Source organism: Candoia aspera, chromosome 4, assembly GCF_035149785.1.
Source record: "Candoia aspera isolate rCanAsp1 chromosome 4, rCanAsp1.hap2, whole genome shotgun sequence".
NCBI classification, from domain to species: Eukaryota; Metazoa; Chordata; class Lepidosauria; order Squamata; family Boidae; genus Candoia; species Candoia aspera.
Genome location: NC_086156.1, coordinates 106,866,496 through 106,885,492, shown reverse-complemented (window position 1 = coordinate 106,885,492; position 18,997 = coordinate 106,866,496).

Here is an 18,997-nt window from a genome sequence, read left to right as displayed (position 1 = left end):
CAATTAATTTGACTGGAATCTTCACACAATTATTTCCATATTTTGAATTGAAACAACTCTTTGAATCAAAGCAACATTTTCAGTTTTGGTGTCACTTATTGAAAGGTTTGGTACTTCATTTTTTACATAATATTAAAAAGTAGCATAAAAATCTAAATTTTATTTAAAAAGAAAGAAGCAAAGCTATGCCCTTGGAATTTCTCCAAAATTTGACCATAACACTGAAATTCTTAAACCTTTGTTAAATTTAGTAAGTAAGCAAATTAGGAAGTAAGGAAGTAAGGGAAAAAATGCTCTAATTAAATTTTTACAGGTTTCACATATCAACTATATTCACATTCCTTTAAGACATTTAAGAATGTCATTTCCTGTGTTTGAAATGTTCAGTGTTCTTGATATCTTGTTTTCCTGATGTGCTAAAGATCTAGCAAAAGTAGACATGCACTTCTTTAACAGCAATGACTGATCTAAGGTCAGGCTACCACGCTATGGATTTTAGTGTAAAGTATGTCAACAGTAGAACAAGTCAGGACTGCATGAAGTTATGCTTTAGTGCTGAAACTGCACTTCCAGCAGCACAATGATTGGATCCAATCCTTATTACAATTCTCCAAAAAATAAAATAAATAATTTTAAAAACCCTCTTAGCCAGGGTTAACAATTATTAGTGCTTAAACGAACAGGGAAGATAAACAACGTAGGAGTCTGAAATGATTAGCAGGCACAATAGTAAAGTCCTCAGTCCTCCAAGAAGAAAAGCCAAGAGATTTTCAATGGTAACTTAAGGTAGTAAGGAACTTTTCATGTTCTCTAGAAAGGTGGAAGAGTCACTGTACCACATGTTGGGGAACCCAAATTTCTGGAATAATTTTGGGAGTTATTTTTATTTTTTTAAATAAATAATTAAGTTTAACAAACCAAAAAATAATTGTCAGGACAATAATAATACTTCAATAAGTAGAAAGCAAAATAAAACATTGTAGAAAGTAGTAACTAAAGTAAATTGAAAATAAAGGGAGGAAAAAACCTAAAAAAATAAGATCAATATAATAACAATGCAATTCTTATTTATTTATTTAATTTATCGAATTTGTCACCCCCCATCTCCTCTCACCAGAGGGACTCTGGATGGTTTACAACAAGATAATCAATACAACAATAAATATACAGTACAATAGAATTACAATATACAAAAGTGCACTTAAGCTTCTTAAGTTTCCTTAAGAAGAAATTCTTAAGCTTACTGTTAAATTTAGACAATATTGAAACACCTTCTTATGTTTAGGATACAAAGATATTTGCAGGATGGATAAGGAGCACATATCTTGAATCCAGTCCTTAACATCAAGACAGTATTTTTTCCCCCCATTTGTGAGGGGAAAAAAAAGAACCTCTCTGCTGAGCCACAGATGTGATAAAGCAAAAACTCTTCATAAATAAAAGTAGAATTGATTCTTTTGGAGTACAATTCAACATCACATTGACATCTTTAATTACTTTACCTTTTCCCAGGACTATGTAAACTTTTGATGTAACTTGAAACCAAAAGGGAGCTAAGACTGAACAAGACCAAATCATGAGCATCAAAGAGGCTATCAAGTTCTTGCAATGCCAAGACACAGCATCTAACATCCAATCTTTTAAAAACATTCCTTGAAAAGTCCAAAAAACACAAAGCAATATTTTCTTACTCCAAATGTTTCCTCTCTTTAAATGATTTTTTCCCCCACAAATGTGGGAGCTAATGCAGGATTGATACGTAGGGTAGGCTGTTGTTCTTTTCCTAACCTTAAGCTTGAGATTTGAGCAAAGAAGAGGAAAGAGGTCATGGAGAGGGTATTGAAAAGGCTGTTAGACCCTTCACACCCTCCCGCCACCATTAGTTCTTGAATTGTAGACTTTGCAATAATTTTCTCATTCTCATGTATTTTCCTGTTTCTTCTGAGTCATCAGTTGGCATGATCCAAGAAGGACTGGATAGTGTGAAGCTGACTTAGAGTTTTTCCATGCTCTAATACCTCATTTCTGGATTATCCTGAAAGCAGGCCAATACTTGCTAATAATCTGAGAGAGCATTCACTGCTTAGGTTGCATGCTATTTTGCCTGGCTGAGTATGATGCATGGAGACCAACATTCTCAATGTAAATGTTCCCTCACTAGAAGTTTACATTCTACTGCTTTTTCAGTAGAATATATCCCTTTTTGCCAACTTAAAAATATATATATATATTATAATACTAAAGGAATTTGGGTTAGTGCTGAAACTAAAAATCTAACATATGTTAAACTTGTAGATAGTCACTGGTTTACAAGAAATACTTTATAATACTATGTTATAATCAGGTACAAAAGATTAAGAACAATAACCTAATGATATTGCTGTATTATTTTAATATATCATAAAATCTATGCAAAAACAAAAACCTAAATTGTTTCATCTTTTGATTAGTAGAAAATATTGCCTTTTCAAGATTGAACAAATTACATATTTCCAAAACCCAGTCTTTTACAACCGGAATTCTATCACTTTTCCAATTCTTCAATACTGTTCCTGTACAAGCTTTTCTCCCCCATACTTGATAGAACCATAGTTCCTCAGTGATAGTGAAATGCCAGAGTTTGGGTATATAATTCAAGATCACTTAAACTTCTTTAACATAGTTTTCCCCATAAATCTACTTATGTACATTAAATTACTCTTCCAGAAAGGTACCAAAAGTTACATGATCATATCATAAAATATATGTTCCCTCTTTTATTTTTTTTTTCCATCTTCAACAGATAAAATCTGATATCTGTGCTTTCAAGTGCCTTCTTTGGGGGGTCCAATACACACTATATACAATTTTTGGATGAATCGATTTTAATCTCAAGTCTGTCAATATCAGTTTCACCTTTTTAGGACACGCTGCCAATGTTCCTTTTGAAGTAGGATAAAGAACAAATTTATTCTGATCATCTGTCTACGGTATGTGGCCTATTTATGTTTGATGGTACATAATCAATTAATTAATTATCCTGCTCATTCTAACTGCACAATTGTAGCCATCACATCAAAGTTTCTGGTATTCCTTTCCTGCCCATTTCAAATGTATATCTGAAGGCCACAGTTTGCTGAAGATGCCAAGACTGACAGATTTGCTAAGCAAAATTATATATTTCAATTTAATTTTCAGCAAACACATGCCAGTTTTGAAGTGAATGAATTCATCACAAACTCATAAAAAATATCTATAGGATAGAAATAGATTCATGTGCAAAGCATTAGGTAACCTTAACAAAATTTTGGGGTCATCCAACCTATAGGTCCCATGTCTGGGGAATTATCTGGTTTTCAGTGGTTTACAAACCACCAGTAGGGTCAGGGCCAAATAAATTTCAGGGGGTAAGATGTTCCAAAATTAGGTACTTCAACAGATGATCAATGACATGTGTAATAAAAGCAAGAGAAATCAGAAATCAGATCCTACTTTAATGACAACTGAGGCTATGATAACTTTACTTGGGGTATCAGGAAGTTAGATTGAAGGCAAGATTTAATAAATGCATTCTGGGCTGAAAAGGGGCTTATTATCACTCCTGTGCTTCAGAGGGGAAAAGGCATTCCTTGGATGGTTTGTATGGTTGCAAAGAAATAAACCTTCCAAGCCCATGGTTCTGAGTTGTATCTACTACAACCCTGGCTCTTCATACGGAGACATCTACAACCGTGAATCACTCTAAACATACTCCATTCCAAGATATTGTGGGTAGGAATAACTACTTGAAATGACTGCTTTGGGAGGGTATTTTACTTTCTCAGCTGCTGCTGAAGCCTCTTAGACCTCTTGCAACCCCAGTGAGAAGACTTAGAAGTGGCTTCTGCTGAGATACGATAGACATGTTTTCTTCTCTATTAACTCATAGAACCTGTAATTTGAAAGAGGGGTATATTATCATACAGAGTGGGAAACTTCTGCTTCATCTCCAAATCCCCAAAGAGTGACAGTATCTACTTATAGAATTATCAACAAGTGCAGTTATTTCATGTGTCATTCAAGGTAGACCTGGAAACCGCTGATTTTTTTTTATTTTTTCTTTTTACTGTCTCAGCTACTCCATCCTGGTTGTATTATTTGGCAAAGATCTCAGTGAAGCATAAAGCAAGGATTGGTGAAATGGGCTGAAGGGGGAAAAAAAAATGATTCCAAGGAAGTTAATGGCTGTTTTGGTATTGATTTTACTTATTTTGTGTTTGGTGGTCTGCAAGATTCCTGACCTCGAAAGCCACATTGCTGAGCCTCTTCCTATTCTTGATAAATATTATCAGTCAGGAGATGTTGTCATTGGGGCCATTATGTCTCAAATCTACATATTTTCAACCACAATAACTTTCCAAGAACATCCTTCTAATGATCTTTTTTATGATACTGCGTAAGATAGGTGTGCAATTATACACACATGCACACAAAGAAACATAGTATCTCTGTATATCCCTACATTATGCATGTAGTTCTAGAGCCATGTCTAAGTCTAGATATGCATGGATTGGTGTTTGGCCTAGGGATGGACTTCTATTTGGGTAAGATGGAGGGCACTATAGTGGTGCAATCTGATTCAGAACGGGGAATCAGAAAAAACAGCATAACCATTTGTTATCTAGAATGGCTCAACTTAGATAAATAGATACAACACTGTGGGCTGTTTTTTATTAGAATGCTACGGCTTGGATATCATAAGCAGAAGGATTAAAACCTTGGTTTTTCTAATACCCCCTGAGCCAAGGGAATTTGTGATCCCTATTTGATGGTTCTTATTTAAATATTCGTCTACTTCCCAACATGCTGCCATTCTTGTATTTGGTCCTATAGTGTATTTACAACTTAAAACAAACAAACAGACAGACTGATATACATCCCCATGTTTCATTTTGATTATACAGCTCTGTAGATTGAAAATCATGATGATGTTTTGTTTATATTAAAACAAAAATTACTCTTTAGCCTGTCAGAAGGTGAAGCAGTCACCAAATATTTATTTCCTTCATTATTAAGAAGCCAACTTTCCTAGATTACTAATTGCTCATGTCTAAGATGGTCACTAATATTAAACTGCCCAAAGTGCCTTCAATAAAGATAAAAATAGATTGGGAAAATATGTGCATATATCAGAATGTTTTCTTCTTACATAACAAGATTCACACATGTCAAAATGTCTATATTTCTGGTCAAAATGTAATTTCACAGGTTATTTCCCCCAAAAAACTCAAATTTAGAATAATGTTGACTACCTTTAAGATTGATGAGTTAGAGATGTATGATTTATTTATCAGTCATTGCCATTTATCATTAAAAGCAATAAATGATAGACAGTAATACTATACCTAAGTATCTTATTTTTTGTAATATTAATAAAACAAAGATTAAACATTAATGGGTCCAACTCATATATTACTAAATTATAATTATTGATGCATAAAAAAAGAAGAGCAACTATTTACCTATATGACATGATCCACATAAATCATCCCTGATTTTCGGATGGTGAGCAGTGGTGTCTTTGCAATGTTTCCACAAATTAGACAATATAATCTGGAACTCTGGAATACTGGGAGGAATTTAAATGGAGAAAAAGCTGGGTACATTTTTATTTTTAGCTACTGTCTGAAGGACCACCATAGTACTTCATGTAACATTTATTCATAATTAACAAAATATGTTGTCATATATTGAAGTCTATGTCATATCTTAATCTACTTTAGTAGAGCATATACTTCTCATTTCAGAGTTCTGACTCAGATCTACCAGCACATCCTGTCTCTGGTATTTGCTGTAAAGGAGATCAACGAAAATCCCCAGATTTTGCCCAATCTCACTCTGGGCTTCCATATCTATAACAGTCACTTTATTGCAAGCTGGACATATCATGCGTCAATGGAACTCTTCTCAACACAAGGCAAGTTCATCCCTAATTACAAGTGTGATACAGAGAACAATCCAGTGTCAGTCATTGGAGGACCTAATTCTGAAGTCTGCATCTATATGGCAACTATCCCATCAATCTACAAAATTCCACAGGTAATACTTCGATGTAGAAGCTGACAGATTTAAAAGGACAATTTGACATCCCCTTTGCCTTTTCTGTGGATATGTGTTTGGATTTGAGAAAGATTGTGTCTGAAATAAATGTGGTGAACAAAAAAAAGAGACATATCTAGCTATGGAAATGTGGAAATGTTTATCAAGGCAAAGAAATACAGATCACAGGAAACTATTTCATGTTTTTAAATAAAATGAGTTGTGTTCCTTATGTGTGTAACTACAGTTATGAGAAGAGCATAATTCTAATGTTATCAGGATGCCCAATCATCATAAAACATGACTTGAATTTGAAGGTCAGTTGATATGAAGGAGAAACACTGAACTTAACATTAGCTCAGGGACTGATTAAGTTCCACTTAAGAAGAGCCTACCTGAAGTTGGATTCCTTCTGAGTATTTCAGACTCAAGTTGTGTTGTAATATATTCCTAAATTCCTACCTCCTCTCACTGAAGAGCATGGAAAAACAGAAATACACAGAGAGCTCTGTAGGAATCATCTGAAGGCATGAACATTGTCAAAGCCCTGAAAATTTTGGATCTTCTGATTTTAATTTCATTTTTAAATTTAGAAACGCACCTATTATCTGGTTGGTTTTGAACAGAACTGCTCATAATTGTCCCTAATATAGCTATTAATTCTGCCAAATTTTAATAGATCCATTGAAGATGGATTAATTCCCTTAATTCCTTTTATGGAGAACTTTTAAAACTACTCTGAGAAAAGCTTGAAGTGGTATTTTTTTAAGGAACCCCAATAAATAATTTTATATCACTGCATTGCTATGGTTGAATTAATTTGGTTTAGACAGCTATTTGGTGTGGATGGCTATTGGTTATGGAAGAACCTTAATTTCTGTAGAGAAAAAAGAAGACAATCTTGATGGAGATATGCATAAACTATTACCTAGGCAAAAGGGGCTGAAACATTTTTTAAGGCCAGAGCAACAAGATTACGTTCCCAAGTGGCTCAGGTGGATACCTCCCTGATTCACTGGAGTGTAAGAAGTGGAAGGAGGTACGGCATAATCTGACTTGCAAGATTCTGTTATTTTAGCCAATTTCAATAAAAGTAGTTTTACCCTTGCAGTGGAGTTGATTTCCTGGTCTGGTCTACCTAGTGAGGATGTCAATTTCCTATGTACAATATGAAATATACTGTGGACGAAGAAGGAGCTCCTTGTTTATTCAGGTGCGATATCAATGTATCCAACCAGCACTGATGCATTTCTCTTCCAGGGTAGTTGACATTTTAACCATGTATTTCCAATTGCCATAATGCTAAGGCTAGCCCATGAGAATCTCTATTAAGTGAGATAGGGAGGGTTAAGTTTAGGGTTCCAAATACAAAATATTTGACACATATTGGAAGATGAGGAGCATAACTCTTAAGTAGTGCCCTAGAGTTATCTCTTGGACTCTTGTATCACAGTCCCTGAACATGGTGGTCTGTGCTCCATAGAGCAGAAGGCTCAACACTTTAGCCCTAAATAACAGCAATGAACATCATTGCCCCTGAGGCTAGCAAGCTGAATTATGAGTTATGGTCACTCAGTGAAACTGAATCTTGGAAGAATCAGGACAGGCAAAGGGATATAGATACATTTTTTTCACAATGCATATAGTTAACCAGTCAAAGAGAATATTTCTAGCTCAAGGTTGAACTGTGGAGTCTTTGGTTTTCTCTGTGCCTTGTTGTTTTCTTGCAGACTTTTAATTGCCAGACTAGGCAACATCTTCAGTGTGAAAACATCTCATTGAAGATGCTGCCTAGTCTGGCAATTAAAAGTCTGCAAGACAAAAGTCTGCAATAACACAACAAGACTCAAAGAGCACCAAAGACTCTGCATATAGTTAAACTTTGGAATTCACTGCCATGAAATGTGGTGTTGGCTTCAAAAAACAGGTTGGATCAATTCATGGAAGATGGGATCAATGGCTGTCAGCCTTATTGACAGTGTGGCTTCCTTGTGCAGTTGGTTGGGCACTGTGAGAACAGACTGCTGGACTAGATGGGCCAGGGGTCCCATATACATTTCTTGAATAAAATCAATCAATCAATCAATCAATCAATCAATCAATCCAGCAGGCACTGCTTATGTTCTTTGGGTGTTAGATCTTTGGTGCTTAGACTATGGTAGCTTTTGTTTGTTTCTTCCTTTATAATGATAGAAGACTGGAAGAAAGCTCTAGGACATTTAGAATCCTTGACTTGTTCAGCATGGATAGCCTTTGTGAACCAACCATGGGTGCAGTTAGCACACTTCTCAGTAAACATAAGCAACTTCGGTTAAGCAAAAGCTGGCATCCCATTTTATTTCACTGGAAAATGCTGTTAAGGCTTGCAAACTGTTCTTTAAGGTCATCTGTGTGAGAGAGAAGACGACGGCATACCTACGTAAATGGAGGAATGTAGGAGGGCAGATATGGGCTGATTAGCGATCAGTGAGTGCCAGTGGCTTTTAGGCAAAACCTGAATGATCAAATCAATATAGAAGTTGAAAGGAAGCAATTATGCACCACTACTTCATTCCTTTGGGAATAGGTAGCAAAGCAGATAGAAAGCACTGTTGTTCTATATGTTTTCGTACAATGTCACCATTCTGCATCTGTTTCTGCCAGTTTGGCTCAAAGCCTCTGTCTACATACTCATGGCCACTTTCAGAAATGCAGACCGTTTCAATTCATGTTTATTGTTACACTGCGATTAAGGTAACTGATTTGGCCTTATTCCTACTATAGAGTATTATAAAGACAAAATATTATGTCTTTATATGCCAAGTTCTTGGTTTCCCTTGCTCTCTTCTTTATTCACGGAAGTTTTAAATGTGCCACTGCTTTCTTTTGTTAGCACCTTTAAGCTTCTTTGCAATACTTTCACTTTGTACCTGATCTTAGTCTAGAGAGGAAGAGGGGAGGGGAAAATAACATTTTCCATGCTCAAACCCCAGCATTTTAGTCACACTTCTCCATGCTAACTCCTGGTCAGTTCTTTCTTATGCAGATTCAGTCCTTTCATCAGCCAATCCACTCTGCAGGTTCTGCTGGATCCAGATGGAATAATATATACACTGTTTTTTAAAATCTCCCTTCCTTATCTTTTCTTTCTTTGTTTTAGCTCACTTATGGCTCTGCCTCTGTGATAAATAGGAAAGCTGAGGGCGTTTTCTACCACCAGATGTTTCCAGATGTTGACATGCAGTACAAGGGGATCGTCTGGTTACTGCTGCATTTCGGATGGACCTGGATTGGGGTCCTATATGATACTGTTGACGATGGAAGGGACTTTGTACACAATGTGTTTTCCACATTTCCCCAGCGAGGAATTTGCTTTGACTTTATTGAAAGATTTCCAATACTGACTTTTGTCAGTGATATTGATAAGATGGTTACAGAAGGGATGAAAACATATGGCACTATAACTGGAAGCACTGCTACTGTATTACTTGTTCATGGTGAAATTGAGACCATGATATATTTGAGAATGATCCCAACCATATCAAACTATGAACATATATCAGCAACAGCAAATAGCAAAGTCTGGCTTTCGACAGCCCAGATGGATTTCACATCACTACCCTTTCAAAGGAATGAAGATCTAGACTTCCTACATGGTGCCCTATCTTCTGCAGTTCACTCAAAGGAAGTTTTGGGATTCCAGAACTTTCTCCAGAAGAGAAGGGCATTCTCTGAGCTGAGAGTGGTTTTATTCAGGTTTTCTGGGAGGAGGCCTTTGAATGTTTGTTCCCCAACTCCAAGATTCATGAGCAAGATGAAGCCATCTGCAATGGACTGGAACAGCTGGAGACTCTTCCTTCATCTGTTTTTGAGATGGACATGACTGCCCACAGCTATAGCATCTACAATGCAGTCCATATTATAGAACATGCTTTGCACAACATGTTCTCATTGAAATTGAAGCACATGGCAGGAGCACCTGAAGCAGGAGTTAAGCTACTAGATCAACACCTATGGAAGGTATTGTCCTCCATATATTAATGAAAGTTCACCAGAATTGTGGGAGAAAATAAAACTCTAGATGGTGTAAAAAGTTAGTGTTCTTCAGAGAATGGGCAGTATTAAAAAGCCATTGTATAGAAATGTTTAGAAATGCCATGTGGTACTTTTTTTTTTTTTTTTTACAATTGTTAACAATTGCTAAAGCAAGATGAAGAACCGTGGTCAGATGTGCTTCAGGGTGGCATTTTCCTCACATTGCTGCAACGTCCCTTCTTTAGGAGCTAAAGTACGATGTGGTCATCATGGTGCTTTTATTCAAGGAAAAAGTGATTCCTCCACAAATCGTGGTCCTGGCATTGTGCTTCATATTGTTAGCATGGAAGTGTGCTGCTCTGTTTGCAAGAGGAGTTGGCTGGCAATTTATTTATTTATTTGTAATATTTGTAAACCTCCCAACTGTAGCTACTCTGGGTATGGTACAACAAAGGAATAAAATCAGACTTAAAATATGAGCCAGATTTACATAATTGGTGACCTGATGGTCATCCACAATCATCCTAGGTCAAAGGCATGTTCTTTTTCATGGCTTTCCTGGACTCAAGGCTATAAATGGAAGCACAGGAGTTAGTGGTTCTCTGCCTGCACATATTTTAGACATATCGGTACACATGTGTGCATTGGAACCTTCATCAGGAAAATACAGGAGGACTGAAGAGACATACTCCAGAGATGCTGCTCATTATCAGCAGCTTAATGCACTATACTTCAGAAAAGAGGGATGGCATCATTTAAAATGAAGTGTAGAACTCAAAGAACTTTTCAAGTCCAAAACTGCATATTTTATTTCAAGACACATTGAGTTATAATCTATATTGATCCAATTGAATTCCTATAGATTTTCTACCTTTCCATTCTGATTCTTCAACTTTCTGTACCATTTTTTTCGCTTCTCCTGTTTCCTTGCCCTCAGCCACCATTATTCTTAGATCAGCATCTTCCAGGGAATTTAAACTGTAGAACATTGCTGTGCTCAAATCAATTAAGTGGGAAAAAATAACTATCCTCCTGCATATCCCAACAAATCATTCTTTTTCTTTCCTTCAATTCCTTCTCTCCTCTCTCCCCCATCCTCCAATTTAGTTTAACAACTTTCTGAGAAGCATCTCTTTTAATAATACTGTTGGGGAAACAGTTTCATTCAATCAAAATGGAGAACTGAATACTGGGTTTGATGTTAACAGCTGGGTAATATTTCCAAATCAATCTTTCCTTAAAATCAAAGTTGGAGAGATACAATCACTCAATAGCACAGAAGAAATGTTCACCATTTCGAAGGAAGACATGAATTGGCCCAACAGTATAAACTTGGTATGATTCTTTCATGGTTTGAGCTATCTTCAGGAGTTAATTTGTGGGGAGATGGGCAGTGATAAAATTTGATAAATAAATATATAAAATAATGTATCAATATTTAAATAGAGAAATAGAAATAGAGATTCACTAAAATCACTTTAGCTATCTCAGACATGCTTCTTTTTTTCTTTTTTTTTCAATACAGAAAATAGTGGGAAGCAAGGTTTAGATCAGAACTACCTGTGCTAACACACAGGATAAATAATGCAATTTTAATATTGATTTTTCCCCCCATATATACAACTGATAAGTGAAATTGAGATATATTGAAACAAACATTAACACTGGACCACTGAACACTTAAATGTTTAATGTACTCATGGAGGCATGTATGAAAAAATTATATATGTCATATCGGTTAGTTGGTACCAGTTGACATATGTTATACTGATTAGTTGTACCAACTAACCAATGTAACTAACCAATATAACATATAAAATGAAAAGATTTTATATGTCATATTGGTTATTTATAGTTGGTACAATTGTTTTCTTCAAAAAGCCTGAACTCCATTTTTTAAATATATGTATGTCTGTTCTAAAACAGGTTAGTGTTAAACATTTCAGAAATGTTTTGATAAACATAGAAGGAATTGGGAAATAATAAAAAATAACAGTTTTTTTTTTCCTAATAGAGTCTGCATCATTAATTCCCTAAATCTAATTGAATTAGACTTCTTAGACTATGAAAAGATATCAGTGAAGCCCATGCTTGAAAAACAAAAAACATTTTTTTTTTCTTTTACAAATAGACACAGCCCCTTTCTCTTTGCAATGCCAAATGCAATTCAGGTTACTGAAAGGCTTCCAAGGAAGGGGAACTGTTTTGCTGCTATGACTGTATCCCATGTCCAGAAGGAAAGATTTCTGACCAGAAGGGTAAGTGACAGCTTGTGAAATAATGTTTACCAGCCTGTGTTTCACTGGTGGTGGTTCCTTATGGATATGCCAGAATAAAGCTACATAATGTCAAGACATGAAAGATACAAACTTCTTGTCTTATAAAGAAAACCTGGGGAACACTTTGACCAGCTTTGTGGTTTGCTTTTCCATCATCACCATTTTGGTTTTATGGATTTTCATTAAACAGAATTATACTCCCATTGTGAAAGCTAACAATACAAGCCTCACCTATGTTCTTCTCATCTCTCTCCTGCTGTCGTTTCTTTGCACTTTGCTATTTATTGGCCGTCCTCATCAATGGACATGCCTTCTTCAGCAAGCTACTTTTGCTGTCATCTTTTCTGTGGCAATTTCTAGCATTTTGGCAAAGACTACCATTGTAATTCTAGCATTCATAGCTACCAAGCCAGGGTCCAGAAATAGAAAATGGATGGGGAAGAGACTGGCCATTCCTATTGTTCTTTCTTGCTCTTTTATTCAAACCACTATTTGTATTGTATGGCTATCAACATCTCCCCCATTCTTAGATGCTGATATGTTTTCCATGCCAAAGGAAATTGTATTGATATGTAATGAAGGGTCAACCATCATGTTTTAATCTGTCCTTGGTTTTATGGGTTTCCTGGCAATTATCAGCTTCACAGTGGCTTTCCTAGCCAGGAAGTTACCTGACACTTTTAATGAAGCCAAATTTATTACCTTCAGCATGTTGATCTTTTGCAGTGTTTGGCTGTCCTTTGTTCCAACATACTTGAGCACAAAGGGGAAATATATGGTGGTCGTGGAGATCTTCTCCATTTTGTCTTCTAGTGGTGGGTTACTGGCTTTTATCTTCTTCCCAAAATGTTACATTATTGTGGTGAGGCCTGATTTAAACAACAAGGAACAGCTAAGAAGAATAATTGAAGATGTTAAAGTTCGCCATAAGTAAATATTTGTATTAAAGCATTTTCTTTTATAAGTAACAACTTTGTATTTCAGATGGATTGGTTTCTGTGTTCTTATTATGCAATTTTCCTCTAAAACTGAAATGGAATAGAATTCTAAATTTCATGAAAGACAAGCTATCAGTGTGATGCTGGTTCATTTCTTGCATTTTCTGCTGACCTACAACCACATATCTGTAAGAAGATGATAACCCTTCTGTTACCAGTTAAAATGTTTGGTGGGTTTCTTTTTTTTTATTTCTTAGATAGAAGCAGAAGCACAATTTGGTAAATTCTATTTATTCAATCTATTTCAGGAATCTGAGACAATACATTCAATTTTATTGGGATGTTCAGCACAATTGCCACCATACATTGAATCAAAACAACTCTTAGAATCAAAACAACATTTCAGTTTAGGTTTCATTGATTGAAAGGTATATTTCTTGTTCTTTTACTTCATGTTCACAAAAAAAACAAAACAAACCATAAATTTTGTTAAATAATAAAGAAGCAAAAATATGTGCCCGTGGAATCTGTCTCCTGAATAAGCATTCCAAAAAAAATGGTGAAAACACTGAAATTCTATTATTATTGCATTGTCATCTCTGCCACGGGCGCAGCCGTTCAGTCCGCCATTCTCACCGGAAGCCACAACAACTCTGAAATTCTTCATCCTTTGTCAAATTAGTATGCAATTAGGAGGTAACGACAAAAGTTCAAATGAAAATGTCACAATTAAATATTTATAGATTTTGTATATCAATAACACATTACTTTGAATACAGATAATGTCAGATAAAGATTCTTTCAGCCAACTCGTGTGCTTGAAATATTCAATTTTCTTGACTAAGAATCTAACGGTGCTAAAATATATACCTCCTTAATAGAGATTGATTTAAATAGAATGATTGATTTAAAACCAATTTAATCATATTATGGATTTTATCCTAAAATATGGCAATAGTAGGACATGTCAAGCATATACAAATTAGTGTTCCAACATTAAAATTTCATCTCCAGCACCAAAATATTTGATATTTGGATCTCCAAAATAACTTAGAGAGAGAGAGAGAGAGAGAGAAGAAATTAAACCCTTAGCAAGGTTAACAGTTATGAATGTCTAAATAAAAGCTGAGGATAAATGGTTTAGCAGTCTGAAATGGTTAGCAGGTACAGTAATAAAATATAGAAAGTTTTCAGTACACCAAAAGATTTTCAATGTGAATGTAAGATAGTAAGAAAAAGTTCAGGTACTTTAGGAATGTGACATGGTTATTGTGTTCCATATTTGAAAACATAAATATCTGGATCCATTTTGAGGAGTTATTTTTATTATTTTAAATTTTGTATTGATGATGATGATGATGATGATGATGATGATGATGATGATGATGATGATGATATAGTGGGTTATGCTAGGTTTGAGGAAGAACAATTGGAATGAATGAATGAATCAATGAATGAATATATATATATGAATTACTGGGACTTGCAGATTGAAGTTGAACACCAATGGAAAAATAAATCCATTGTTATACTAATCTTGATTAGAGCCCTTGGTGTAATATCTATCAGCATCCCTCAATATCTGGAAATATTGAATTTATTGGACCTGAACACCCTATTTTTTTCCAAAAAGCCACTCTGCCTGGAATTGCCTGTATTCTTAGATACTACTTTAATAACTCTTAGGTCTTTGGTTAGGAGCTGAATTATATATATATATATATATATATATATATATTTGTTTTATTAAAATTGACATATAGAAAGATGAAAAACTAATACAAACTGAGAAAATATAAAAAGTAAAGAAAAAAAAATACAAAGAAAAATAGAAAAAGGAAAAAGGAAAAAAAAAAGACAGAAAAAAATGACCCCCCTCCCCTCCAGACAAGTATAAGCAATTTCACTAAGTTAACACCTTCTCTAGTAAGAAAAAAAGAAAAAAAAAATAATAATCTCTTCTTCCCATATCATATCCCTTCTTGATAATCAAAATATAAGAAATTATCATTTAATCCTAATAAGCAAAGATCTATTAAAAGCTACCAGAATTCACATACAAATCTTAACCTTAATTAAAAAAAAAAAATCGATTTTATAATCCAATTTATGCTTTTCTCTGAAAAATAAAACAAAAGAAACATATCTTCACTTCTAGAGAGATCCTTAAAGGGTTGTAATACAGTCCTGATCAATAAAGAAAACCCATTAGTAACTACCAGATATCATTAAATATAAAATTTAATGCTGATCAAATAGATTCAATTTACAGAGCTTTTGTTTACTTTTAAAAAGCTTAATCTTCTACCCTGTTGAAAGGGCTTGAATTATTAAGTTTCCACCAGTCTTAGACTGTGAATCTGTAGATTACCCAATAATAATAATAATAATAATAATAATAATAATAATAATAATAAATCAGCAAAAAATAATGGATAACAAGAACATATATTGAATCCAATTATTAACACCACAAGAGTATTTTTTTCTCTTTGCTGAGCTTCAGACTCGATAAAGTCTATTCTCTTCATGAAAAGTCATTATCCATAATTTAGGATATAATTCAACATCATTTTGACATCTTTAACCGCTACATATTTTTTTTTCAGGACTATTTAGACATATGCTGTAACTTGAAACCAAAAGGGAGCTAGGACTGGACAACACCAAATCATGTCCTTTAAAGGGCCCTCAAATTTCTTGCAATGCCAAAACATAGCATCCAACAACCAACCTGTTTAACATATTCTTTGTGGAGTCCAGTAAACACAAAACACTATTTGCTGATGGGTTAAATTCATTCTTAAATCATAAGAGATATACTTTATGTTTTCTAAAACCTGGACCCACTTATTTTCCAAAATTGCTAAAGAAGATAAACCTGGGACACAGTTTTATTACATTTGTCATTTGATTCCATCCTATCACTTTCAAACATTCCATGGAAGTTGGACCGGCTCATTCTCTCATATTTATAATCTCGAACACATTCTCCTGATTTGGCTATTCAGCTTGCTCTTGCTTCAACCACCAAGGCAGGATATGAGTTAGTTGCAAGTTTTCTAATACCAAAAACCAAAACTTTATGTTCATTGCATATTCTGCTTTTTGTTTGTTTTCCCTATCTGGGATTCAGGTATCCTTTTTTTTAGTAAACTTTTTATTAGTTAAAATACAATACAAAATCATAAAACATTGTCAACATACATAACATTCTAGAATACACCTAACACCACGTATACACATATAAACAAGTAAGACAATAGCAATAACATACTAAACCATGGTTTCTGACTTTCATAGCTATAGATATACAAATAATTATCTTTGTAACTCTGTTATCATTATTTTCCCTTAAGTTACTATTATTTCTATTTATTTACTTCTTTAATATATAAATCCCATTACCATCTCCACTTTTTTCAATTGTATACAGGTAATCTAATATTGGTTGCCATATTTCTTTAAATCTCATAATATTTTTTTTTCTTTATTAAAATTGTTAATTTCTCCATCTGTGTTGAAGCATGTTCTTAAAAAGAAAATTTAAATGTTCTTGATTTAAATTCAAAATATTTATTTATTTATTATTTATTTATTTCTATCCTGCCTTTATTATTTTTATAAATAACTCAAGGTGATGAACATGCCAAATACTCCTTCCTCCTCCTATTACGATACTATCACAATATTAAAATTGCATTAAAATAGTTGATAAAAACTTAAATATTATAACGGTAATATTAAGAGTTGTCTGAAATGTTGAAATATGGATGCCAACATATCCAGTGCAATTCTGAATTTCATTCTTCCCATAATATGCAGAGAACTCTATTTGTAACTCAGAGAAATTGATACCAAAGAAATTATTGTTGTTCAGTCGTTAAGTCCTGTCTGACTCTTCAAGAACCCATGGACCATAGCACACCAGGCCTTCCTGTCCTCCACTATCTCCTGGAGTTGACTCAAATTCCTGTTCATTGCATCGGTGATGCTATCTAACCATCTCATCCTCGGCCGTCCCCTCCTCCTTTTGCCTTCAGTCTTTCCAGCATCAGGGTCTTTTCCAGTGAGCCCTCTCTTCACATTAGGTGGCCAGAATATTTGAGCTTCAGCTTCAGTATCTGTCCTTCCAATGAACAGTCAGGGTTGATTTCCTGCAGGATTGACCTCCCTGCAGTCCAAGGGACTCTTAAGATTCTTCTCCAGCACCACAGTTCGAAAGCATCAATTCTTCGGTGCTCAGCCTTCCTTATGGTCCAACCCTCACAGTCATACATTACTACTGGGAAAACCATAGCTTTGATTAAACGGACCTTTGTCAACAAGGTGATATCTCTGCTTTTTAATATGCTGTCTAGGTTTGCCATAGCTTTCCTCCCAAGGAGCAAGCAACTTTGAATTCCATGGCTGCAGTCACCATCTGCGGTGATCTTGGAGCCCAAGAAAATAAAATCTGTCATTGCTTCCATTTCTTCCCCTTCTATTTGCCAGGAAGTGATGGGGCCAGATGCCATGATCTTAGTTTTTTTAATGTTGAGTTTCAAGCCAGCTTTTAGACTCTCCTCTTTCACCCTCATCAAGAGGCTCTTTAGTTCTTCTTCACTTTCTGCCATTAGGGTGGTATTGTCCACATATCTGAGGTTGTTGATATTTCTCCCGGCAATCTTAATTCTGGCTTGTGACTCATCCAGCCCAGCATTTTTCATGAAGTACTCTGCATATAAGTTAAATAATCAGGGTGACAAAATACAGCCTTGTCATACTCCTTTCCCAATTTTGAACCCATTAGTTGTTCCATGTCTGCTTCTAACTGTTGCTTCCTGACCTGCATACAGGTTTCTCAGGAGGCAGGTAAGGTGGTCTGGTACTCCCATCTCTTTAAGAATTTGCCACAGTTTGTTGTGATACACAGAAGCAAAGGCTTTAGCATAGCCAAAGAAACAGAAGTAGATGTTTTTCTGGAACTCTCTTGCTTTCTCCATAATCCAGCAAACATTGGCAATTTGATCGCTAGTTCCTGTGCCTCTTCGAAAACTAGCTTGTACTTCTGATAATTCTTGGTTCAGGTATTGCTGAAGCCTAGCTTGTAGGATTTTGAGCACAACCTTGCTAGCATGTGAAATGAGCGTGTTTGAACATACTTTGGCATTGCCCTTCTTTGGAATTGGGACATAAACTGCCCTCTTCCAATCCTATGGCCACTGCTGAGTTTTCCAAATTTGTTGGCATATTGAGTGCAGCACTTTAACAGCATCATCTTTTAGGAATTTAAATAGCTCAGCTGGAATACTGTCATCTCTGCTAGCTTTGTTGTTAGTAATGCTTCTTAAGGCCCACTTGACTTCACTCTCTAGGATGTCTGGTTCAAGGTCAGTGACCACACCATCGTGGTTATGAGGGACATTAAGATCTTTCTTGTACAGTTCTTCTGTCTATTCTTGCCACCTGTTCTTAATCTCTTCTGCTTCTGTTAGGTCCCTGCCTTTTTTGTCCATTATCATGCCCATCATTGCACAAAATGTTCCCTTGATATCTCCAATTATCTTGAAGAGATCTCTAGTCTTCCCCATTCCATTATTTTCCTCAATTTCTTTGCATTGTTCACTTACAGTAAGGCCTTCTTATCTCTCCTTGCTATTAACTGGAAATCTGCATTCAGCTGTTTATATATTTCCCTTTCTCCCTTGCTTTTCACTTTCCTTCTTT